Source organism: Ictidomys tridecemlineatus, chromosome 5 (genome assembly GCF_052094955.1).
Source record: "Ictidomys tridecemlineatus isolate mIctTri1 chromosome 5, mIctTri1.hap1, whole genome shotgun sequence".
Classification (NCBI taxonomy): Eukaryota; Metazoa; Chordata; class Mammalia; order Rodentia; family Sciuridae; genus Ictidomys; species Ictidomys tridecemlineatus.
This window is the reverse complement of record NC_135481.1, coordinates 141,118,038-141,144,572: the sequence shown is the minus strand read 5'-3', so window position 1 is coordinate 141,144,572 and position 26,535 is coordinate 141,118,038. Positions and strand designations below refer to the sequence as shown.

General features: G+C 45.1%; 1 protein-coding gene and 1 long non-coding RNA gene across 5 annotated transcripts in view; both read right to left on the bottom strand.

The window, feature by feature from the left end:
- The window catches only part of Slco3a1 (solute carrier organic anion transporter family member 3A1), a 381,072-nt gene that overhangs the window by 201,797 nt on the left and 152,740 nt on the right, over positions 1-26,535 (bottom strand). The window lies entirely within an intron of this gene.
- On the bottom strand, positions 14,812-21,559 carry LOC144378016 (uncharacterized). The gene is made up of 2 exons (XR_013439446.1): positions 16,021-21,559; positions 14,812-15,212 (listed from the first exon to the last, which is right to left on the bottom strand). It is a non-coding gene; the product is annotated as an uncharacterized LOC144378016 (long non-coding RNA).

Here is a 26,535-nt window from a genome sequence, read left to right as displayed (position 1 = left end):
AAGGAACATTGAGATGCAGCTCTTGTATTAATGAAATTGGGTGTCAGAATCACAGGGGTCCTTTAAAATGGCCATCTTCTTCTACACTCCCATGTGTATCCTCCCCCACTGGGTCCCAGGACTGCACTTGTGAGGTTAGCTGTTCTACCCACATCTGCAACACTAGTGGTCCAATGGCCACAGTTAAGGATGAACCACTCCGTCATTAAGAGAGATCAGAAGACGATGATAACATCAAGACTTAGCCAGAGTATTTGCTGCTTGGTTAATATGGTAAATTGGGAAAAAAATTTAAAAAGTCAGAACCAGCTGAAGGCAAAGAAGCCTCATGTACCAATAAGTAAGTGTATCTGGGGAACCTGCATCAGGATGAACTGCTGAAGCAAGGCAGCAGGGGAGGATTCCCATGGAGAATTTCAAGTCATGGACTTTGGCTTCTAGGAGATTGGAGCAAGAATAAGAATAAGAATAAACAAGAATGATGTGGCAACATGCTTTTTGTAACTCAAACCTGGTATTGTAGCAGTCAAAAGACCACTTCAGAAATCGTTAGAAATTTAACTCCTTCTAAAGGTGGGGGCAGGTGTCAAGGCTGGTAAACAGGACACATGAAATAAGTTCTGGGTGACTCTCTTCATATGAACACATGACTTAATTTTGCACTGAGATTTTCCTTTTTTTTTTTTTTGGCAGTGCTATCATATCAAATCCAGGACCTCCAGGACCTCCCACATACTAGGCAACTGTTCTACCAATGCTCTGTATTGAGATTTTTTGGGGGGGGTACAGGGGGAGTGCCGGGGATTGAACCCAGGTGTGCTTAACCACTGAGCCTCATCCTTAGCCCTTTTTATTTTTCTTTATTCTGAAGCAGGGTCTTGCTAAATTACTGAGGCTATCTTTGAACTTATGATCATTCTGCCTTAGCCTCCTGAGCTGCTGGGATTACAGGCCTGTGCCACCACACAGAGCTGCACTGAGATTTTTGTTGAAAGAAGCCTAACTGTAGAATCAAGACTCTCTGTTTGGACAGCTGGATTGACCATTTCTTTGGAATGACATCATGTGAAAGTCTCTGAGCCTCAGGTTCCTATCTGCTTACCAGAGGGCTGTCCATTAAACTTCCAAGTGGGTCCAGGAAGAAAAGGTAATCTTGTCTAGCAGTAAAACATATCATAGGATGTGGAAATTATTACCAGTATCCTATGTGGGTAGAAATGACTGTGGATCTTCAAAATAATAAGTGTATGCAACCAAAACAGAAACATGGAAGATCAAGGTGTTGGGGGTTCTAGACCTTAGCCGAGCACCTCATGGCCTACTGTCACAGTATAAACTTTGTAAGTATTCAGTGTTTTATTTGATTTGCGGAGATGTCCTTGCCACCCAGAATAGTGCCAGGCCCTTCATATGCATTTAGCCACTATTTGCTGAAATAACAAACCATTGAACTCCCAGGGCTAGTCTCAGGGAACAAGAGAACCTGAGACCAGACTTCTAAGTTCAGCTTAGCCAAAGCAACTGCAGGAAACCCACTCTGGCCTGCCTTCTCCAAGAGGTCCCAATCTAATGCTCTGTTGAAGGAAAATTGTAATCATCATGAGACTTGGGTGCTTCCCAGAACAGCATAAGATGGGAAGCTAAGACTCTAGAGTCACAAGACCTCAGGACTGGAAGAAGTCTCAGAAGCCACCTGACTTTGCTCTTACAAAGAGGCTGAGCGCAGGACAGTGGTTCCTAATTACATGGATGGTTAGCAAAGTTCGAACTTAGGACCAGGCAGTGTAATTGAAGCACTGTTAATATTTTTCAGTTAAAAAATATAGAATTTCACTTTGAAAGAGGCAAATGTCTCCCTCTCAAGGTGCATAAAAAGTTGGATTAATTAAGGCCTTGCTATAGTGTAGAGGATGCAAGGCTATCAGGTTCTAAACCTAAGACCCTCAGGAGTTAAAGCCCCTTAATTCTTAACGAAGCAGAATTTTCAGAGGAGGAAAAGTTCAACAGAATCTCAATCTTTCTCTCTCTCTCTCTCCCTCTGTGTCTCAGGCACATGTCCCAGAAGGTTGCTCAGATACTAAAACAGCTCTTCTTCAACAAGAGGCTGGCAACGGAAGTACTTAGATGCCCCCAAACAAATTCTCAAACTGGCTTTAAAAAAACAGAGAAGAACATGCTCCAGGCAAGACCCATTTTGGGTTTCCTAAAATCCAGCTCACTAGAAGCCCTGTCAGACACGCAGGAGAAATCCAGAAAACAGATGGGGTGTCTTTCTCCGATTGTTAGCATGGCCTAGGGGAGTTCTGCAGTTGGAACATAGCTTGATGGTGCTGGTCCAAGCCTTGGGGCAGGCTATGCCCCAGTTAGCTGGAGGAGACAGTGTTTTGGCAGAGATTCTGGCTGCGCACACACCTGGCTGAGGCTGCAGTATGTACTAGTAGCATATGCAGATCCTACCTTGCCAAGGAGCTCAGGCTAGGAGCAAGGTCCAGGTTCCCAAACTGGGGTGCCACCCAGAACTTCCATCTTCTCTCCATCATCAACCTTTATCCTCCACAGGGTCTACAAACAGTGCTGATCTGCATCCTACCCCATGGGAGAAAGGAAGCTGACCAGCACCTTTTCTGGGTCAGGAAGGGACACTGGATGGGGGAGATCTCATACTCTTGGGGATCTCTCCTAGACAGGCCTCCAAAGGAACCCTGGGGTCTGGAGCTCCATGGATGTTAAGATCCACTTGATGGCTGTCATTATGTTAGCTTTGTCCTTTCCCTTCCTGAGATGTCCTGGAATGAGTTTCTTTGGGCAGGGAGGATACAACCCTGTGTTCTTGGCAAGAAGGAGGTGGGAACTAAGCCTGGTTCTTGGCCCCCTCTAGGATCACCCTGCCTGCCAAGAGTCTTCTTAGAATTCATACTTTTATTTGTATATATTTATTTGAGTTTTCATATTTTATACCTAACAGATCCAGTTTTTTAAAATATTTATTTTTTAGCTTTAGGTGGACACAATATCTTTATCTCATTTTTATGTGGTGCTGAGGATCAAACCCAGTGCCTCATACATGCTAGGTGAGCACTCTACCCGTTGAGCCATAACCCTAGCCCTATAGATCAGGTTTTCTACATCCCTTTGGGCCATGCAACAAGTACTTTTTACTAAACATAATTTGGACAAATAAAAAAGCAAAAGGAAGGAGTTACATTTCCAGCTGGTACCGTTTGCAAACTCTGCACCACTGCTGACGACAGATTCAGCATAATGGGATTTTTATTGCAGTCATCACCGACGACCTGTTTTTATATTGTTAGATAATTTCAGATACCACCTGGAGAACCAGAAGGCAGGAGCCTGTGTGGCCAGTTCTGGAGTGAATGCTCTCCTTGAACCATCCTGGCCTTGGGAGCCATGACCTGCTCTGACCGTGGACAAGCCATCGCCTCTCTCCAAACGTCAGTTCCCTAGGCTGTAGAGTGAGGTGAACTCAAAGCACTGTAGTGAGGATAACAAGAGGGGGTGGACATTGATCACCCGACACACGGAAACAAATACATGATAGCAGGAGCATAATTGATAAAGGAGGTGTTACTAATGTTGGTCCTTTTCTCATGTGATACCTCTGACAAGGTTTTTTTGATGTGGCAGTAGACGACTATGATGGCCACTGACCCTGACCCATCTTCTACTTTGGACCAGATGACCCCTCCTCCTCTTGGAAATTCTCTCCTCTGCTGCTCCCTTTCAGTGTTCCTGCCTCCCTATCTCCACCCTCCAATGTCCAGGCATAGACCTCCCCTTTTGATGGCTCAGCAAGGGATTGCTACAAGCTCCCTTTTTATTTCATCTACACCTGCTCCCCGGCCATCTCAGTCAACTTCAGTTTTGAGATATCTCTACGCCAGTGACTCCCAAACCGACATTTCTCCTGATTTCTATCCCCACTCAGCACCCCTATTTGAATGTCCTGGAGGCATCTCAAACTTAATGGGGTACAAACACAAGCGCATGAATGTCCCCAGTCACTGGCAGTCCCATGTCTCCAGTTCCTCAGGCCATCTATGATGCCTGGTCTCTTCCATTTCCCCATGTTGAAGACAATGTAGCTATGTTCACAGGTGAGATGATTAGATTATGAGGCCATAACAATAATCTGATGGATTAATTTGAGAAGGTGGTAACTATAGGCAGATGGGGCATGGCTAGGAGGAAGTAGGTCACTGGGGGTCTGCTCTTGGGGTTTATATTTGTCCCTAGAGCCTCACTCACTGTCATCTTCTGGGCTGCCATGAGCTGAGTAGCTTTCCTCTGCGGCCACTGCCCTTTTGCCCTGAGGCTCCACCTCGCCTCAGCCCACAGCAATGCAGACAGCAGCAACCCAGGCCTGAACCTCTGACGCAGGGAGCCAAAATAAACTTTTCCTCTTCTAAGCTGTTCTTGCCAGGGATTTTAGTCACAGTGACAAAAAGCTGACTAACTCAATATATATATATATATGAGATTCTTTGGCACATTCTAAAAATGCTATACAAACACAATATTATGAAACTTCTTGTACATTGTTCTCTGATCTGTCTTCTGTGTTCCAAACCCACAGCCCACAGCATCTGCGGAATATACTGACATTCCCCAAACACCTCAAAAATCAAAATACTCAAACACGGCCTGTTTTCTCTGATTTTCCACTTTCCCCATCCTGACTTCCTATCACAGGCCACCATGCCACAAACCCAAGATCTCAGAGAAATCATCCTCTTTTCCCTACCCGTTATGAGCCCAATCCATCTAGATCCAAATCATTTTAGTACTACTCCTGTTCCTTGAAGCTGCCCCTCCCTGCCTCTCGGACTTGGTCCACTTCCTCCTGACAGCTTGCCAGCAGTGCTGCCACAGCCTTCCCAGAGGCTCCCACCTGCAGCTGCTTCCACTCTGACCCCCCCCACCCACTCAGTGAAGCAGCCAGAGAGAGCCTTCTGCCAAAACCCAGAGCATCTCCACTAACCAGAAGCTTTCAATAGTTCACCCACTGCACATATAGCAAAATCTGAAAATCCACCGCCATATCCAAACAAAATCCCTCCCTTCTGGCTTCAATCTGACTGTACACACCCAACCACTCCTGCACTTACTCCAGGGCACCAAAGCAAAGCACAGCCTGAGACTTGAAAAGACAGCTTTCCTTCCCTGGAGCATCACAGTGGAGCCCTCCTCTTCCTGTAGGACTTCTAGGCTTCTGCCTTTTCAAGGGGGACACTCTCAGATGCTTCTGGGGAGGATACAGTTGTCCTCCTCTCCCTAGTCCCCTGTGCACGCCCTCTTCTCCCCTCATCACATGCCAGCACACATTGTGGCCCTCTGGGTTTGAGACAATAAAGAACACAGTTTAACACTAGTCCTTCTCTTAGGGAACGCTGGATTCTTTAGTCTGGGGCAAAGATGCTCCTTCAGAGAGCAGGTGACCCAAAATGAAAACTAACATCCTAAGAGTGAGGACAAGACTGAATGTCACCATTACCAACCATGATGTCCATCGCTGGCCCAGTCACTGTGCCCTAATGACAGTCCTCTGAGTAGACGTAACTGACATCCTACGTGCAGGTGATCAGATGGGACTCAGAAAATCCACTACTTAATTGGCCAGCAGCATAACATAAGTAAGTGGCAGAGGCTGTGCTGAACCTCCTGGATCTTGCTATAGAGACTGAAGCTCTTACCACAGACCAAGGCCTCCCCAGGAATGAAGGTGGCTGAGACCAAGGCCTGGCCCTCAGACGGCCCACATGTCCATATGAGGAACAATGACATTTCAAGAGGCATGGTGAGGTATCCATGAAATAAGCCCCCCTTCCCTTGCAGCCACCAAGAGCAGGAGGGTTCATTAGCAGAACAATTGAGCAGCCACTCAGCCCCCTGATTTGGAATTGCAGGAAGTGTTACTGTCAGATGGATGGTTTCAACCAAACAAAACAGGCTCCTGTTCCTGCTGTGCGCTGAACAACTTCTCAAAGGTTAACATAATTAACACTCTTTCTTTCTCCTCCTGCTTTTCAAATTCTTTTTATACTGCTATTATTTCTCCACTGAGTCATCTCTTTGGAAAAAAAAAAAAAAACCTCTTCCTCCTGTTTAGCTCCTTGAATTTTTTTCTCATTCAAGGCTCTATCCTTTATCCTTTGTCTTTTCTTTCTTTGCCCTGGTTTTCCTTTAGGGCCCTGGCACTGCTAAATGAAGCCCAGAAAGATACCCAAAATGAGCGCAGAACATTTCTTTAGAAGTGGAGCACACGTTCACACCACTGAGGGATTGCCCTCCTCCCCTCCTGCCCTCCTGCCCTCCCTCTCTCCTGGTCTAAAGGAGGTACACAAAACATGGATGATTGGCTGTTGGGATGCAGTGTTCCCTGAGATAAGTCTGCTATGTGGTCCTTCCAGTTAAGCTAAGTGGGAGCTCCTCAGGTTTGGCATTTGCTTTTCAAGTCATCTGACGGCTGAGTTAATGCAGTTTCCAGTTTCTATGATACTGTTTGGACCCAGCTTGTATCCCGGGCATGGAAGTGCCAGAGATACCAGGGCGTGCGTGTGGTTTGGGCTTCAGGGGAAGTCTGCTCCAATCTCCCCTTTGCTGTAGTGGGTATGGCCTAGTGCATGCTGCTTAATCCTCACAGAGCCTCAGTTTCCTCATTTGTAAATCCAAGACCTGAGAAAAGAAAATCTGGAAGACTCTTTTAGATCTAAAATTTCCCAAGTCTCCTATTGCATAGGTGGACTCAATCTAGCAAAAGTTCATATCAGGTTTCCTTGGTTTAGTCGGCAGTAATGATGCTGAGTGTTACATTTTAGGTGGGATGGTAGGGACAGTGTTATTGACTGTGGCTCTGGCAGATAATCAGACAGCTCTCTGCCAATCCCACTGCCATTCCTCCCCATTGTGGGACCTCTGCCACAAGCTCTTCAGAGGGTGAGAAACTGTCCACTGTGATTCCCAAGATGAAATTTTGTATTTTGCAAAGGTCTTCCCCTGGCATTTGTCTAAGAAAAGCAGCAATTCATAAATCTCAAATCCATGGAAGGAAAAAAAAAATGATCCAACTGTTTCTAACATGCAGCTTTTGGAAACCAACTAAGCCTTTGGGGTATTCTGTGAAATAAAACACACAGAAAGAATCAACAGGAGGAAGGCATTCAATTATTCAAAGCAACATCATTAAAGCAAACTTTGCCATGCTGGTGGGGGCCGCGCAGAGGCTGTGTTTAAGATAAATGCTCAATCCCTTTGAGAATCCTATTACTATTACAAAAATGCAGCCAAGAACATTTTATTAGAGTAAAAATGCAACTTAGGAGGTATGACTGGGCCAGGGGTGAGGGGAGGCGTGTAATTCTCAACTGCTCGGAGGTAATGGACCTTGGGCCTTCTAGTTCATGCATTCGTCACCGGAGCTGAGAAGGTGTCTGATTGAATTATACATCTTTTACATTTCATGACACAAGTTGGAGGGATTCTGTTACAATTTATAAAGGCAAGTGAGCAGGCTCCTGCTAGAATAGCAACCCAGGTCTTGGGTCCAGCGGCCATTCACCTTTCCTTTTAACAAAATCCTATGAAATACTTCATTTACACAGTATCAGTTAAACTACATATATGTGTTTGGGGGCAGGGGAACAGACAAAAATGTACTTTATCCTGGGTTGTGGGAAAATGGCTTATTCTTATTTTCCTTCTAAGTCTTTATTGTATTTCCAAATCTTCTTCAGGGAGTGCGTATTCTTTTATGAGAAAATATAAACACTTCCAAAACAAACGTTCTCATGGGTTCCTGCCCAGGCAATGACTAGGCTTTAGCAGGGAAAAGATGTGAAGTGGGGCGTTTATATAGGACACCTACTATGCCTGGGAATAATCCCTACTTTGCTTCAATGCAAATATCTTTAATCTCCAGAGCAAAGGGACCACTGGTGCCTACCTCGGCAAAGGGCCTGGCGGGAAGACAGAACAATCCACGACTGCTGTTCCCACATCGCCAGGGACAAATCCTAAATTTGGCATCCTCTGGAAGTGAACAAGCTTCCTTTCTTTTCCCCAGAGTCACAGACCTGGCATGTAACTACAATAGGGTTCTCAAATAAACATTTTCCTCCCTGAAGAAAGCCATTCGGCCGAGTACAGCATCACTTTCCCAGAAGAGATTCCATTTACCGCCTCTTGTTTAAGAAATGACTTGGCAACAGGATGCAATTTAATTAAAGTATTTACTTAAATGTATGCCCTCTGGGGCCTGGAGGAAGCGGGGTATTTTTCTAATCAACTGGCAGTTCTGAGGGTTGTGAGACCATGGGTCAGGTTTTTCTGATTTTGGAACATGAAAACAAACACACACACACACACACACACACACACACACACACACACACACACACCCTACTTCTGAAACAAGACCATCAAGCACAAAAAGACCTCCTGATTGATGATACGCCAGCAAAAACCAACCAACCAAACAAACAAAAAACGTACTCATTTCCAGATCCTACAATAATTCTTGGGAATGCCAAACTTCTGGCACATTCTTTGGCTTCAGAAGGTATGGAAAAAGCCCTAAGTGCAGTATCTTCTCCAGGAAAATAAGAAGCAGTGATTTCATTGTGGAATAAAATCTACTTTTTTACATTAAAAAAATAAACCTATGTCTTGATCTTTCGGCTAAAAAAAAAATGCATATTCAGGCTGGTGGACTATTGCCTTTGGTCCAATGTCCAGATAATATTCTTTCTGGATTAGAATGACTATGACTTTTAAGGACTGGTATTTGCATCTTTCATTTCTGTACTCTCTTCTTCTGTTTTTATTTTATTCAAAACTTGTCCCCAGGGTCTAGAACATTCTCTGGTGCTGACAGCCTTCAATGCTATTTATTGAATAATATCTGCTGAGTGGAGTACAGGTGAGGGGCTGTGTCAATAGTTAGGAACATGCCCTGCCCTGGGGCCAGCACACCAAGGTCAGGTTGCAGGGTCACATGTCAACACTCTGGATCCCCAAGGATGCCATGGGCTCCTGAAGCCTGATTCTTGTTAGGACCTGATTGTCCTGTGGCTGAGAACTTTAGGGAAATTACTGAAATTCCAAGAAGGTATCCAGCTATCCTGGCACCAACCTCACCTGAAAAGCAAATAATTAGCCAACTTCTTTCCTCTCCATGTGCCTCCCTCTCTCCCTCCCTAGGAGATGCTGGTCTTCCTTTCCTCCATGCACTCAGACATACTGCTATAAAGAGAAGCAGATTGACAGGATGAATGTTCTTCTGCCCACTGCTAATCTTTGGCGGGAATTCTGGACAAGAGTCTCAAGCAGAGGGTTTGTGCATATTGAGTAGAACATTCCCATCAGCGAAGCTGGTGTAGGCTCTTAACCATCCACGCCCTTGTCCTGAACTGTCCTCCTGAACCTTCCTCTCACACCCGTGCATCCTATCTGAAAGCTAGAACCCAAATCAAGCTACAGAAGCATGCATTTGACAATGGTGCTCACAGTTTATGCCAATCTCTGTGTGATATGTACCAATTACTTCACTGAAGTGGTTCAGTGTGTCTTTCTTATTTGGGTCATGGATAAAAATATTATTCCTATAAGGCAAAGAGAAGGCCATGCCGGAGTTCTTTCCAGACCAATGTCCATCCATTAGTGATATATCAGGGGCAAATTCTGTAGCTATAGCAGCACCTGTGAGATAGCCTGGTGCCATGGTCAAGGGTATGAGTGAGGGAGACAGGAAATACTGGGGTGAGACTCCTGCTGTGCTGTTGTTGGCTGTGTAGCCTTGGGCAACTTGCTTAATCTCTGAGCTTCAAGATGCTCATCCACAATACAGGAAAAGTAGGAATACCACCTCTTCATATAGTTGATCTGAGGATTGATTATATGGGACGTGGTAAAGGCCTCAGCCTTCATCTAACATACAACTTATCTCTCTAAAAATTGAAACAGTATGCTGTTTGTTTAGTAAGCTTATAAAGATATTATAGGAAAATTCACTACCAATCTCTAGGAAATGACATCTTGGGCATCTACTTGACACCCTATCAGAATGCAATTCATTTATTTGGCTTTGTTTGAATTAGACAGCTCATGACAACACCCAGAAATCTTCTAGCAAAGCTCACCATCTGGTTCATAATCCACTCCAGACACATGGGGAGTGCTGCCCCGCCACCCCAGCGTATTGTCTGTTTTCTCAGAATCCATCTTTTCCTGCTTAACAACAACCATAACAACTTTGCCTGCCTCCTCTGCAAATTTCTCTTTCTTCATGTGTCTTCTAAAAAAATTTTATGGGATACCACGTGGTATTCTGATATAGGCATAAACTGTGTAATGTTTAAATCAAGTTAAACATATCCATCTCCTCAAACACTTATCCTCTTCACAGTAAAGACCACTGGAACCCTTTTCTTCTAGCTTTTTGAAGTAGAGAGTACAATAATTTACCCACAGTCACCCTGCTATGCAACAGCACACTAGAACTTCTTATGTCTAAGTAACTATGACTTAGTGCCTCTCCTCCCTACCCTACTATCCCAGGTTCTTGTCTGTTGCCAATTTATGGAAGCTGATCAAACTAAGAAGTCATATTCCAGGCTTCTGTCCTTCTCCTTGACTTTCCTAGAGATAGGACTTCAAGAAGTCAATGAGTGCAGAACCAGAGTCCTGTCCTTATACTTGGTGGCCTGCAGTGGACACTGGCTTGCACTGGTGAAGCCTCCTTGCCTCCCACAGAGCAGGGCTTTCGGGGATGCCCTGACATAGAGCAGGAGAAACAGGCGACAGGACTGAGACATGTAAACAGTCAGTGCCAATAACAGATCATCCTCGCTCAATAAAATGTCTTTATGAGGTAATTAGCAGTTCATAAAATCTGTTAAGTAACTTAGAAACCTCTGCACCACTCCTTGAACGCTCTCTGCTGCTAAAGGGCCCTTGGGAAATATTAGCTCTTACTGCGATGAATCACACGCCGTCAGCAAGGTAAGGCTAATTTTACAAACGCCTTTCTTCCTCTGCTGGCTGCAAAGAATCTCAAGTCATCCCAGTTGAACACTAAACCGTTGCAAGAGGCAGCTATGAGGAGGGTCGGGCAAAGAGTAAAAGTGACAGTGGGTTTATCTCAAGGTGAGGTGGAACAGGATAGATCTCCTGGAAGATCTACATAAAATGTTAAAGCAAGAACTAAAATGCCTGGTCCAGAGTCTAGCACTGTCCCTAAAAACCATTGCTGGCTACCACTGATGATGTCTGCCAGTAGGAGTAGTGGCAATATTTGCAATAAGTATTCACTGAGTGCCTGCAGTTTTCCCTCATATATTCCTCAGGAGAGCCCTGACATATCATCTGTGGCCTTAAAATGAGAGCCTAAGATCCAGGAGAGACTGGCCTTCGAGCCATATCCTCAAGTGCTTCCAGAGTTTAAAAATGTCTTGTAAGAGAAAAAGTTACACTTGTAACACAAAACACCAAAGATTACTTTTACAACAAAAAAGAAATGATTTTATAAGCAAAACAATGCAAAAGAAAAACCTGCTGTAAAGGCATGCTAATCATTCTCTTTTAGAAGTTGTAAGACATCTAACCCATGGGGAGCCAGTGCCGCAGAACAATGAAGTAGTAAGAAAGGAGGGTGGAAGGATGATGGATGGATGGATGGATGGATGGATGGATGGATGGATGGAGGGAGGGAGGGAGGGAGGGAGGGATGGATGGATGGATGGATGGATGGATGGATGGATGGATGGATGGAGGGATGGATGGGTGGGTGGGTGGAGGGATGGATGGGTAGATGGGTAGAGGATGGTTAAAGAGGTGGACAGAAGAGTGGGTAGATGAGTAGGTAGATGGGTGGATGAATGGGAAAGTCTTTGCATTTGTGGGATTCCTGATGTTCCTGATGTTTTTACTTCATTTAGATTCAAGTGTTACTTCCTCAGAGAGGCCTTCCCTGAACTACTTTTATAAAATAGCACTTAATTCTCCCCTATTCTTAAGCCTCTAATCCTGTTTTGCTTATATACAACATTTATTTATTACTATGTGTTATATTATTATGTTTGTTGATGGGAGAGTTCTCTTACACTAGGGAGGTTTTTGTTTTGGTTTGGTTTTGTACTGGGGATTGAAACCAGGGGTACCTAACTACTGAGCAACATCTCCAGCCCTTTTCTGTATTTTATTTAGAGATAGTGTCTCCCTGAGTTGCTTAGGGCCTTGCTAAGTTGCTGAGGCTGGCTTTGAACTTATGATCCTCCTGCCTCAGTCTCCTCAGCTACTGGGATTACAAATGTGCACCACCACTCTCGGCAGCACTGTGAGATTTTAGCTGGGCTTCTTGAGAGCTATATCCTCAAAACTGGGAGAAGGACCTGGCATATATAAGGCACCATAACCATGTATGCTAGACAGGTGGGCAGAGGATTAAACAGACAACACTTCACACAAACAAATGCTTGGATACAGCAGCATTAATTTCACTTTAAAAAAGATCATCATGTATTCCAAAAAAGGTCTGAACTTGGAATAAGAGCAAGTTGCATAGTGTAATATTTCTATACTTCCCACTAGACCTGAGGCTCAATTTCCAAGAAAACTAAGTCCTGAGGGTGGGAATCAGGGTGTGGGGAAGTCTTATTCCTCATAACTTCTCAGTTGCTTCCATTACCAAATCACCACCCAGATGTAAGCAGAAAAGACAGGCTCTGCCAAAGGAATCCTGAGACCAACTTGTATGTTCTGTAAAGGTGAATTTGGTTTAAGCTGGTGAATTTGGTGGAAGAAGAGGAACCCTTGAGGTGTTTCAGCACACTGAGCACCTCATCTCCCATGTCACACATGAAGCTGCCAAGCCCCAAGTTCAGGTTCTGACACTCCCCTGGAGCTATGTGAATTTGGGCAAGGCCCTTCACTTCTCTGAGTTTCCTCCTATAAAATGAGTAGGCTTGCTAGAATCAGGACCCACACCTCTGGCACCATGGCTCTGGTTGTGCCCTGGAATCAGATCCTCTGTGGACTCCACTCATGACCCAGAGCCCCACGCTCCCCCTCCTATGGAATGGCACTGAGTGTTTCCCACTGCCCCTGTCATTTCTTCCTTGACAACCTCCTGTCAATGAGGGATTGAAGCCCTGGCTGAGCTGTCACCTACTGTTTTGAAGAAGCACTCCCTAATACAGCATGCACAGTGAGCTTCTCTCATTCTATAAACATTTTTCATGCACCTAGTATACCATTCATCAAAGCATCTTTTAGCTGTATGTATGCAGGTCTGCTGTGCCTGAGAGGGCAAGAGATCCAGTTCAGAGAGAGAAGAGATGAGTATATACTTGATGGATGAATTCATAAACAAAAGAACAAATTTGCTTAGTCCTGTGTCATTTCTCACAGCACTTTGCAATAATGATAATGCATTTTGAGGAAAGTATCCCTCCTATAAGAGTCTCTTACTCAGCCCACCACTTGCCATGCTTCAGAGGGTCATAGATTTCCTTAATGATTTTATTGGTGATTATTACCTGGTCTCTCTAAGGTAGTGCTAAGCAAGTCTTATTAAGACTATAAGCACTCACGTGGGTCTTAAAGTACTCCAACTCTTATAGAAGGATACCAATTGTTTAATTCCCCAAAACAACCAGTCTGGTCTACATGCTGCACCTCAGTCAGTAAGAAAAGTTATGCAGCTGGAGGCTAAAAATGATTGGGGGGGGGAGGAAATCAACTCTAAATACCCAGCCTCCTTACCTAAAATCTTGTCCTTTAAAAGTCAGGAATTTTTCAGTGTCCCTTGCCTATTATCACCATTTTTTTTCCTCCTCTCAACAGGTTCATCAAGATTTTATGTGAGCGTTGAGAACTTCAATTCCAAACAGGATTGCCTGACTCATCTCTACGCTTTTTGGATGCATTTAGCCTCAAAGGAATAAAAGGTAGTGGCTTTGCTTTTCTGCCACTTCTCGCAGGTGTGAAGTTCTGATTACAAATTGGCTTTGGCCTTTACTTTCTGAAACTCAGGGATGTTGCTGCATTAGGCTGGGTGCAGGGAGAGGAGACTCTGGCACTCCTTGCCTGATCTGCCATGGCTCCCTTCAGAGTCCCTTCCTCTGGGTTCCCCGTGCCCCCAGTGCCGGCTTCCTACAGTCATGTATAGAAAATACTGTGAGGAGCGTATAAGGACATCTCTCGACCACAGTGGAACCTTCTTGAGGGCAGGGATATGTCTCTTTCTTTTTTTTTCTTTCTTTCTCTCTCTCTCTCCCTATTTCTTTTCTTTTTTGTCTTTTTTGGTACCAGGGATTGAACCCAGGGGCACTTAAGCACTGAATCATATCCTCAGCACCGTCCCCCTACTTTTTTATATTTTATTTTGAGATAGGGTCTCGCTAAGTTGCTGAGGTTGGCTTTGAGCTTGCGATCCTCCTGCACTACTGGGACTACAGGTGTGCACACTACCATGCCTGCCCTCTCATTCATTTTTGTGGGACTCAATACATCTCGAATGAATGAAGACCAAACCTTGAAGACAGGTCTCCAGCTGGACTAAGCTTGGTCATCTGCAAATGTGAAGATGCAGTGGTGACAGCAGGTACAATCATACTGGGGGTGACAGGAACAGTGGCTGCCACACAACGAGTACTAGCTACATGTCTGGGAAAACTCACGTTACCTCACTTAATCCTACCATAATCCTCTGAGGCAGGTACAATTATTTGCATCCCCTTAACAGTCCGGGGCTGGGTTTTGGAGAGAATATATAATTTACATGCGATCACACAACAGTGGAGCCAGGTCTTTTTATTACCATTAAAATCATTTCTTTGTCAACAGAAGTAATGAAGTGATTAAAACATTTCTCAGGAATCTTGAAAGAATGTGTAATTTTGGAATATATACTATACTATTTCCTAGTGTGGCTAATTCTAAGCTGTTATCCACATTGATAAGATGTGGACACAGGTCTCTTCTGAGCACTGATGTTGCAGAGGACCAGGTTGGTAGGCTCCCAGCACAGTCACGGGCCTATCAGGGTCAGCTTCCTCATGCAGGGTAGTGCTGGGTGCTCAGTGAGCTGGGCCATCTCCTCCTTCGAGTTCTCCATCCTCTTGACTCACATAATCAATCCAACCCTATGTCCAACCCCACGACAATACAATGGGAGTCAACGATGCTCACTATAAAGGCTTGAAAAATAAAAATAAAATTTGAGTCATTTTAAATGCTAGGTAGCTCCCACAAACCTGTGACAGGTTTTTTTTTTTTTTTTTTTTTTTCACTTTCTCAGGGCAAGGGTCATGAGGGCCAGCCCACATGGATTCAGGAATTTGGTGTTTCTGCCAAATAAATCTGCTGAGATAAGATTGTTAATTAACTGACTTGACAGATTTCAACATTGCTTCAAACCAGAGCTTTGGGACACAACAAAGTACATGCTATGGGGAGAAAAATTCTCTCTCCCCCCATTCTCTCTCATCGGGTACACATTCTGATAAAGGCATTGTTAATGTGAATCCTAGAGTGTACTGACATAAATTATGATAGCTACAATACCACTAAGTGAAAGAGTAGTCCTGCGTGACCACTGTCATACACATGGCCCATCAATGACCAAAACACTATTATATGGTGCATAACCATATGCATATGTATACACACACACACACACACACACACACACACACACACACACTGTGTGAAGATAATCGTTTGCCTACTTGGTGAAAACCTTAATGTAAACAGAGAGAAGCTCACACCCTGAACACATAAGAGTTAGGAAAGCTGAGCACTGTGGCAAACACCTGTAATTCAGTCACTTGGGAGGCTGAGGCCAGAAGATAGCAAGTCAAGGCCAACCTGGGAACCTTAGGGACACCTTGCCTCAAAAATAAAAAGGGCTGAAGATGTAGCTCAGTGATAGAGTATCCCAGAGTTCCAGCTCTAGTACCAATGATAAAAATTAAAATAAAACATATTGGGAAAGTCTGTTCCCACCTTGTAGATGAGACACATCCAGATGAAAATAATGGCAAACAGCAACTCTTGGGAAGCACGTCCTTCAGTGACCCTGAATCCATGTCTTTTCTCCCACATGGTTTCTGTGATCTGGGCTTGGGGACAAGGAAAGGACGTAGTCCTCAATGTCAAAACCTCTATGATTCCCTTCTCTTCTGCACCAGGGAAGCATAACCCAGAAACCCTTACGTCTCCCCTATGAGGTACCTTATGGTCAACAAGGACCTGGAGCAGTGGAAGTACCCTGCAAGCATCAGGACTGGCTGCTCCTGCAAGTCAGAGGCAGGCTCTGAGCTGACCCAGACAGAAGTTAGCTTGACCTCACCAAAAGGAACAAGCACCTCCCTTTCTTCCCTGCTCATGAAAGACTGCCCCCAGGTAAAATGTGGAAGTTGTCAGATGGGTCACAAGAGTAGAGTTGGAAAAGTCATCCCACCCACCCTTGAATCTCTGCCCAGCAAACTGCCTCTCTCAAGACTCGGCTCAAGTCTCCGGTCATGTCAGGAGCACTTCAGGGGAAGCATTACATCTTGGCACCAGCTCATCTGCTCCTGGGGCAAAGCCTGGCCATGGCAGTGATGAATGTAAAGGGGTCGCTGGGGAAAGGGGAAGAAGGAACAATGTGTCCTGAACATGTAACACTGAAGAGCTACACACTTTGCCTTTATAGGATCTGAGAGTCTCCCATGATTTCCATGAAGTCACTGCTCTCATTTTCCTAAGTTAACAGATGAGTAAGCTCAGGCTTTGAAAATGAGGTCAAGTATTCAGTTTGCCCAAGGTCACAGAGCTGGTAGTGACAGAACCAAGATTCAAGGGTGCAGCAGGCTGACTCCAGCACACCCCAAATCTCACACTTAAGAGATACAGCTTCTGCCTGCACAAACCAGATGCAGTGAGCAACCACCCTGGCAGAGCCAAGGCAGTGACCAGGCAGCCCCCACACACCACCATCAGGAACAGGATCTTCCTCCGGATGCATGCACCTGCCTCATTAGTGACGCACAAGTGCCTAGTTAAGATATATGGTTCACAGCAGCACTTCAGCTGGAGCACTCTAAAATTAGCCTCCTGGGGGTAAAAAAAAAAAGTCGCCCCACAGTGCCTTGTCTCAGGCCCAGCATCAATAAAGAGGGTGATGACAGCAGCCTCAGAGGCTGCAGACATACTACCACAACAATAGGGCTCCAGTGTCACCCAGCACTGGCAGCATAAGGTCCCTACACTCTGCCCCACTGCAGTTTCCCTGCTGTATCATCCATGCACAGGTGAGATGGGGTGCCCCTCCAGGTGGCCTGAACAATGCTGGTCCTCCCTCTCGCTTCACTTTCCCTGATTTATTTGCCAGGCTTGAGGTCCGGCTGCCAGGAGACTGTAGGGGAATGAATTAAACCTGGGCTATGAAATTCAGATTCCCGCAGAAGCAGAGCAATGTCACAGGATGGCGGCTTCCTGCTGCAGCTCCTGACTCAAGAGCAAGGCCTGTTGGGGGGGGGGGTATGTATATCGGACAGGATGGGACACTGCATTGTACAGAGTCACCAGTCACTGCTCCAAGACTACAGCCTGGTCTGTTGGGCCAAATCCTCACATAGGATCTCTGGCATACATTCTCCCATCCCTCCATGGGATGTCCCTGCTTTGAGGGAACCATACCATTTTCTGATGATACAAGGTGGAAACATCCCAGGCCACTGCTTAAATCACCACCAGGACCCCCTGTTGTCCCACTAAGATCATCTCTCCCAATGAAAAGAAGAATAATGCTGACAGCCGCAGCTCATCTGTGACACCCAAGTGACATGGATAAGGACCCTTCCCTAGGTGGCCTTCTCTTAACCTTGGTAGCCTTTATTCTGCCCATTTTCCATCCTTTGCCCATCACATTTGGGTGTTGCATGCTGACCATCTGTATTCTTCTCAAGGAAGTGGCTTCCCAATGGCTTCTCCTCAGATACACTGTATAAAGGGGATTTTAAAATATTCAATCTAGTCCTATGTTTTCATCATAACCTCACTTTGAGATACAAACATCTAGATGCCTGCTGGTACCTCAAATCCACCTGTTTGAATCTCATCTGTCATTTCCTCCAATCACTCCCTCCTCCTCTGTTTGTAATTGTGACCACCTGACACTCATTCAGTCTCTGTGGCCATTTCTCTCCTGTCTTACCCACTCTCACTTTTATAAATCTATGCAATCCATTTTCCTACCTCCATTTCCATTGTTCCCCCTCCTGGTTCAGGCAGGACTGATTCACTCTTGAAGCTGTGTTATAGTCCTTCACATTGGTCTCTGACCCTCCCTCACACTAGGGCCACAGCAACTTATGGATGCCATAGAGAGTCCTGCTGCTGGAATCCTATAAGGTCAGAATTAGATTCCTTCCCTTTATCCTTCAAAGCTGTTCCCAACAAACTTATCAGAATCTGGTCTGAAGTCTCAGACTCTTACATCTTTAGGCCTTTTCTACAGCATCTCCCAGCTCAGAATGCCCAACTCCTTCCTTGGAGGTCTGATAAAATCTTATAAAGCATAAGTTTCACCTCCTTCTGGGGCTGCCTCATCCTTAAGTCCTTCCCCCTACTCTTCTCCTCCAACAAATCATGTTTAACAGTTCATTTGGTAACCACTCATGTACCAACATGTGATAGCTCTTCTAGTAGCCATCTGCACCTTATTTAAAATTTCTATGACTTATCTCTTATGACACCTCTCCAACTATACTATACTCCAACTATATATAGCTCCTGCTTCTACTAGGTCTTCTTGGCTGCTGTTTCTGAAGCCAATTCTCTATAAGATCAGGATCAGGCCCTTCTGATTGAGCAGAAGAGGTCAGGGATCTTGGCCCCACAGGTGAGCAGGAACTGGACTCAATATTACAGTCTGCATGCATGAGCAGGACCCCCAACAGTTACCCTCCACACACAGCTGCCTGTTCACACCCGCAGTTCACTGCCTAGTGTAAACACTGGCTCCTGCCCCAACTTCCTGCTCACTTCATATTCCAGCTCTCATGGGAATGGAAGCCTGTTCTGAACCCAGCTGCTGAAATGATGTATGGAAAGCTCCTGGCATTAAACACAGTCATGCAAAGATGTTTCAGTCAATAGTAGGCTGCATGTACAACAATGGTCCCCTAAGATTTTATAATGGAGCTAAAAAATTCCATGTTTACTGGACCTTTCCTATGTTTAGATACACAAATATCAATGTGTTACAGTAGCCTGTACTACAGAGTACATAACATTCCGTACAAGTTTGCAGCCTTGGAGCAATAAATCCTATCAGAGAGCCCAGAGGTACAGTAGGCTAACCATCTAGGTTTGAGGAAGCTCCCTCTGTGCTGTCTGCACAGTGATGAAATTGCTTAGGAATGCCTTTCTCAGAACATGTCCCCATTGTTACAAGACACACAAATGTGTACTAATATGACCCCTAGGTGTAGCTCTTGCTTGCCTCAGTCCCCTGAGGACAGACCTTGTCTGTCCTATGCCATTCCAAATAGCTTTCCCGTCTGGAACTAGGAACTGCTGCACACCTGCCTTCTAGTATCTTTCTGCTGTCCACGGCTGCTTGTCTGCCACACCTGCTTAGCCATGGCACCAAGTTAGAATGCATGAATTCCTCTGGGACTTAAACTCAACAGTGAAATTCCTCTTAGGATGCATCTGTCCCCCATAGCCAGGCCTGCTTATTCCACATCAGACCTGTGCCAACTTGGTCCTCCTCCTGTTCCTCTTCCTCACCAAGCAACATTGCTGAATGCCCAATATGCTTGGGGTCCCAAAGTCCCCTTCCTTCTCCCTCCATTTTCCTTACCACATAGCCTGGCACACTGGGCACACCATCATTTGCATTACTGTGCTATATGCTGCAGCCCAGGGTAAGTCTTTTGTAGCCAGGATGCAGGAGAAGGCAGGTTCACACCCTCCCACTGCTCTTTAGCCAGTGAGCCCCTTTTTCTTAGCACTGTTGGAACACTGCTTCTTCTGGCCTGGCTAATTTCCCATGTTTGCAGAGCCCAGGGCAAGTGTAGTTCAGGGCTCATAATAGCAATAAATTATGACTAATTTAAAATACAGGTCTGGAAAGAAACACTAATCGTAGGCTATTCTTGTTCCTGTAGCCCTCCAAAGAGCATGAGTTTTCTTTCCAGCCCTTTCTTTCTGCCACCCTCACTTCACTTCCCTGCCTAGGTATTCAGTTCAAACTGGAGTTGCGCTTGAAAGAACTGGCAGGTGGCCAGTTGCCCACACAACCCACTGAACTATGGAGATCTAGGTGAGGTCCATCCAGCTTCTTATTTTCTTTGGAGGTGGGCAACCAAAGGTACTAATTTCCTGCATGTATCTCTCCCCTGCCAAGGTCCTGCATATAGCTCTCCTCTGACAAAGCTTCAGCCTGGATTAGGGGATATTATGAGGCCTCTGAGCCCTGTTCCCTTTAAGCAAGACTGTACCATTGTCAGGCAAACAAGATAAGGAGCGAGCCTGACCAGGTGAGTGATGGACATCTATTTCTGGTGAATGCCCACTCCATATCTAACCTTTCACTTACAGTATCCTGCTAGGTCTCTGTAATCCATCAGGATTATTAGTCATCAGACTAGATGAGAAATCAAACCTCAGGGAGGTTCAGTGTCTTGTCCAAAGTCACAGAGCTGTCTGGGGCAGGTCCAGGATATGTCCGACTAAAAGAACAGCCCTTCCTCAGTATCCTCATGCCAACAGGATCTCTGAAAGTCCTTCAGGCTTCATGATTTTATGATGGGTCTTTATCTCGGCTGGATTTAAAACCAAGTAATGAAATTTGATTGCAAGTGACATTTTCTTTATCATTGAAAAAAATGACCTTTTGCATATTTTTAATAGTTTCTGTCCTGGGCTGACAATTATAATCTGACTCAGGTGGTGGCAGGGGCATGCTTTACTGATTAAGGGTTCCCCGTGTTGTGCTCCTGGGGCACATCCAAGCATAGGAACAAAACACATCGGTTAGCCTTTCACCACCGCAGGGCCTCTGCCCTAAAAGGGTCATTGTGTTGTTGGCCACAGAAGCCAACATAGCAACTGGGCCCAAGTCCAGGGCCACTATTTACAGAGATATTGACGGCAGGAGGCAGACAGACATGAACCGTGGGAACAGGAGGTTGGAGGTGTGGACTGGGCCCACTGTGCTGACCCCCACATGCTTTCTTTTAAAGGACAGTTTGCCTGAGGCCACTCTGGCCCTGCCCCAGTGACATTCCTCAGCAACAACTGTTATTTGCAGGAGAAATGCAGGCCCTAAATTCTTCCTGATAGGAAGGCGACAAGTTACCCTGAAGGGAGGGACTTTTGTGTCCTTAACACAGACCAGATATCAGGTCTCAGGGAGACAGGAAAATTAGAAGCAAAGCCCCCCCCTCCCAACCATAAAATCTGTAAGAATAAGTTCCAATTAGAATTGATCAGCAGAGGCCAAGGTGACCCAAAGTGGCTTTGCACCTTTAGCCTGCCATTATTATAATAAAATCTCCCCTCCAAGGAGTAAGAACATACACAGTGGGAACTTGAAAGTCTGATGCAATCCTGCTGTCAATCAAAAGTCGAAATGTGGATCTGTGTGAGACTCTCTGAAAACTTCCCTGGGATCCCCAGTAAAACGGGGAGCTTTTTATTCAAGGGCAAAGTACCCCAAATCTCAAAGGTGTATTAACTGAGAAAATTAAAATATGTTGCTCACTACCAAGAAAGTACTCATGTGACAAATGGCACTCAGTAGTAGAGAACCATCACCTCTAGGTTGAGGAGTTGCAGGTGTGGCTGCCTCAGTGTCGCCTCTTCCTCTGAGGCTTCGGTCTCCACCCGCTTGCTGATGAGTATTCAGCTCTCACCTTCAGCTGGGAAAAGTTCACTCAGCAGCCGGTGAACCAGGGAAAGCTGCCAGGCGGAGCGCGCCAAATATCATAGCAAACTGAGAAGTTCCCTGACGTTCACAACCTCTTGCATGTAACTAGCTCCGGTCACGTCAGTATCTGCAGATGGCAACTGGATGCTGTTACTCATCCATTCAACAACCAGACCCAGAGCTCTTGCCTGCATGTCAAGCGCTATACTAGGAGCTGGGGACACTGCTGTGAGCAAAGCCAAGGTCCTGTCCTACATAGCTGACATCCCAGGGGAGGAGGAGACAATACACAAATAACTGAGTCAACATATCACATGGCAGGCACTGACCAGTGTCCTGGAGAGAAATAAAAGAGGCGGGGGGCGGGGGTGCACAGAAGGAGACAGTGAATAGCTGCTGTGGAAGGGTTGGGGGAGGGCTGCTGTTTGACATGGGTGGCACAGGCAGGGCTTTCTGATAAGATGGCATTTGACAGACATCAGAAGTAAGTGAGGAAGTGAGCCACTTGAAAATCAGAGGAAGTACGTTCCCAGCAGAAAGGGAAGGAAATACAATGCCATGGGGCTGGGCTCTGTCTGGAGCATTGTAGACGAGCAAGAGGTCTGGGGTTGCTGCAGCCCAGTGGATAAAGGGGAGAGGGGCAGGGTGGTGGTCACGCAGGGCCTTGAATGCCACTGAAGAATTTGGCATTTCTCAGGTGTAGTACTGTATTAGCGAACTCTCCATCACTATAACAAGATACCTGACAAGGGCTACTTGTGAAGTAAAGAGGTCTTTTTAGCTCAGTTTAGGAGGTTTGAAGTCCAAGATGAGGTGGATCCATTCATTCAGCTTCTGGTAAGGACCAGATAGAGCAGCATGTCATGGTGGGAGCAAATGTTGGTTAAATTGTCATGTCCCCCAAGAAGATCTAGGAAGTGACTTAGGAAGTGATTCTCTCCCAAATTAACAAGTGAATTTCTGGAGCAAAACAAGAATGGGGGGACCCGTAATCTCTTCTGAGGGCCATCCCCAGTAACCAAGGGATGTCCCATTGGGCCCACCTCTTCAATGTCCATAGCACCTCCCAATGCCACTACCTTGGGGATCAAGCCTCTAACACACAGAACTCTTATGGAACATAATTAAATGCACCACATCCAAATCAAATTGCTCCCAAATGGACTTGATCTGACTTGTGTTTTAACAGGATCATTCCAGCTGCTGTGCTGGGAAGACACTAGTTAGGTGGCTACTGCAATGATCCAAGCAAGACAGAATGAAGGTTCAGCCTGGGGTGACCAGCTGGCAATGAAAGTATTGAGTCATCAGTATCCAGGAATGTCTTCACAGCAAAGCAGACTGGATCACAGGGATATCTGTGAAAATAATCAGGGCCTCCAGGGCTCATGCCAGCATCTACCACAAGATTTGTGCCTTAGAGCCGCAAATGTGTGTCATCACACGAAGAAATTAAAAAGGCTTCCAAAGCTCAAAAAATAAGTCCAGCCAAACATTGGATCCCTACTGACATCCCAACAGACTTACGGCAGAAAGGGTTAAGTTTGTTTCACAGCCAAGGGAGAACAATGGCATTCTGACTGCAAGCAAATGCCTGCTTAGTAGTCACTAGAAAGAGTTACAAGAGGATTTGTGATTATCGAGTATACCAGTCAATGCCTCTGGCTTCACCAGTGGTCGGTCCATTTCACCTTTTGAAGATAGCCCTCGCTGCTCTGAAGCTTATTTTTTAAAGGGACATGTTTTCTTTTCCTTTTGTTCCCTCTCTATAACCTGGGGTGGGAAACAAGATGAGCTTTTCCCACCCTAGGCCCAGTTATCTGTCCTTGAGCATATACTCACCCCAGGAAGGAGATGTCCCCAGGAAGACCTAGGAAGTGACTACCTCCCAAATTGACAAGTGAATTTCAACACACCCTCAGGGAGCACCTGGGGCCCCCCCCATCAGGGCAGACCTAGAATGTAGCCTTTGAAGAGCTTCTTCAAAAGCCCTCTGTTCTCCAGGTTGGATAGAACCCGCAGCCTGGGACTAGAGTCCTCTATGCGTCTCCTTTGTTAGCAAAGCAATAAACTTTTTTTCCCCTTTTTCTCAAAACCATGTCTTCCTTATTAAATTGGCATCAGAGACAAGGACAAAGCTTTCATTAATAAATGTGCGAGGGCTACTAATTGTCCTGGAAAGAAGTCACAGCCTCTTAGACCAGATGAAGCTGAGAAACACTGAACATTTATGGTTGAAATGTTTTTTGGTACAGGGCTTCTTAACACACGTTAACATGCAGCAGGACTCTCCAAAAGGCATCCATATCAGGGCCACGTGTTTTGTTGTGGTTGTTTTAATGGAGACCCTTCCAAGAGTAACATTATTTGAAATACTTTGGGGAAATACTGAATTAGATTCATGTATATCACTTGGGCATCTACTCTGATGGGTAAAAGCCCATAACTGAACAAAGAGTTTCCAGCATTCTATGCTGAGTGCTGGGGGTACAAAGAAAAGTGAGGGCACTACCTATCACAGAGCTATTCTGTGACTCCTGTAGGGGCTCAGGGCAACTGGCTCCCTGTTTACCATGCAGCTGATTCTAGCCCACAAAGAAGTGGTAAAGCTGGAGAAGAGTGAAACGGTAAAGGCTCAGAGAGACCAGCCGGCTGGGCGCTTCTCTCCATAAGACATCTCTGTCCCTCTCCATAAACATAGGTATTTGGAGAAGATTTTTAGAGGGTGAGCACCCTACTGAAGCACAATCCTCATTGTGCTTCCAAGACTTTAGTTCCAAAAGGAACTAAAGGAAAATAATATTTGTGGGACAAGCTTTGCACTGCTCCTTTGACAACAGATCAATTCCCTTTGGTCCTCATTACAATTCCACAACATTAGAGGTTAACACTGAAGAAACTTTTAGTAGGGGAGAAGCCCTATCCATGCAGAGTCCCCCATTTAGACCCTTTAAAGGGCGTATTGTTATTCAAACTACAAGAAAAGAAGACTTGGAGACCTTTAGGGACCTGTCCCACATCACTCCCCAACAGTGGTGGAATGAAACTCAAATTTCGGGGTGGTATCAAAGCCGGCTCTCTTCCTAACACAGCTATTCCTGGTTTTTTTACTCTATAGGCTGTGCAACAAGCAAAAGGCTTGCAGAGACCTTATCACACCTACTAGCACACCTCCCTCGGAGATCAAATAGGCTGGAAGAAGTTAGCTCAAGACAGTGCTCAGAGCCTGAGACACCTAGACAGGACCCTCAGTGGCAGAAAGGAGGAGATGTGATGAAGGGTGGGGCACTCTGCAGCTGTTCTGTTGTGACTGAGCTGTGTGCACTGGTTCATGGCCCCAGCAGAACTGGCTCTCACTTATTGTAATTCCAAAGTCATTTCTCTAGAAAACTTGGTAAGGTGGAGGTTCACAGATCTCCCAACCGTAACTCAGGGAATGGCTCAGCAGAGCACAAAATATGGGGCCTCTGCAGCCCTTGACCTTGACAAGGATGATGGCTGGGGTCACTGAGAAGGAAAACAAGTTGGTTTCAGAGACATGCTGAAGTATACAAATGTCATTTCAATTAAAAAAAAAAAAAAAGAAAGATGTCAGAAGTAGCACATTTTTCATTCTGCCTACAAATGACTCCATCTGTGATATGGTGCAAAACCATTTTACACATCAGAAATCCATAAAATCTCTTCAAATAGAGTCTCTGTGGCTGAAATATGCTCTTCTTGGAAGACAGGGAGTTTATCTGCCTCCCTGATCAAGACTGAAGCTTCCAAAGCAGATTTACTTTCTGTAAAGGCTTTGTTTTAGTTTTACATTCCCATGTATCATAGAAATGATTATAGTCCCTGTTATTGTTTTCCAGACAATAATAATCACATTTGCCAAATTCACTGAGAAATATGATTGAGAAAACAACCAACATCTGTATCTAGCACACACTCTCTCTATATATATGTAATGTATGTGTGTTTATATATATACACATATACATAGTGTACATATAAATACACATATGTATATTTATGAATATATGTATATTTACGTACACATGACCCATATGTTCTACCAATTTGAACACACAATTCTAATCCTAATTCATTACTTTGGTATCAATGTTGATTCCTCAAAATCTGTGAAAATGAATCTTGATTATCTTAATCTAATAGCTCATAAAGAAGGTCACAGGTCAAGAAATTTAAAGTGAAAAATATTAACCACCATTTTATGCAGTATCCTCTCAGCAGGATACTTCACAAATGCTACTTCATCTTCACAAAACCCACACAAAGTAAAGTGTTAAGATTCCAGTGTTACAGAAGAGTGACCTGGAGTTTGGCAAGGACATCGATTGGCCCCAGGGTATTGCACCTGGGCAGGGGATGTGACCTCCAGCCTGTAAAATTATAACACCTGTGCTCTAGGGAGGTCTCAGTTGCTGGGTTTGCTGGGTCCAGGTTTGATCTGGTCCATTTCAACCCACGTGGAAGCAATACCAAGGCACGTAGCCCTTTTAAAGATGGGGGAGTGTGTGTGTGTACAAGGAGGAAAAAATGTCTTCTGATTTTATTAGTGTACTATCTGGGGACAAAGAACAGAGCTG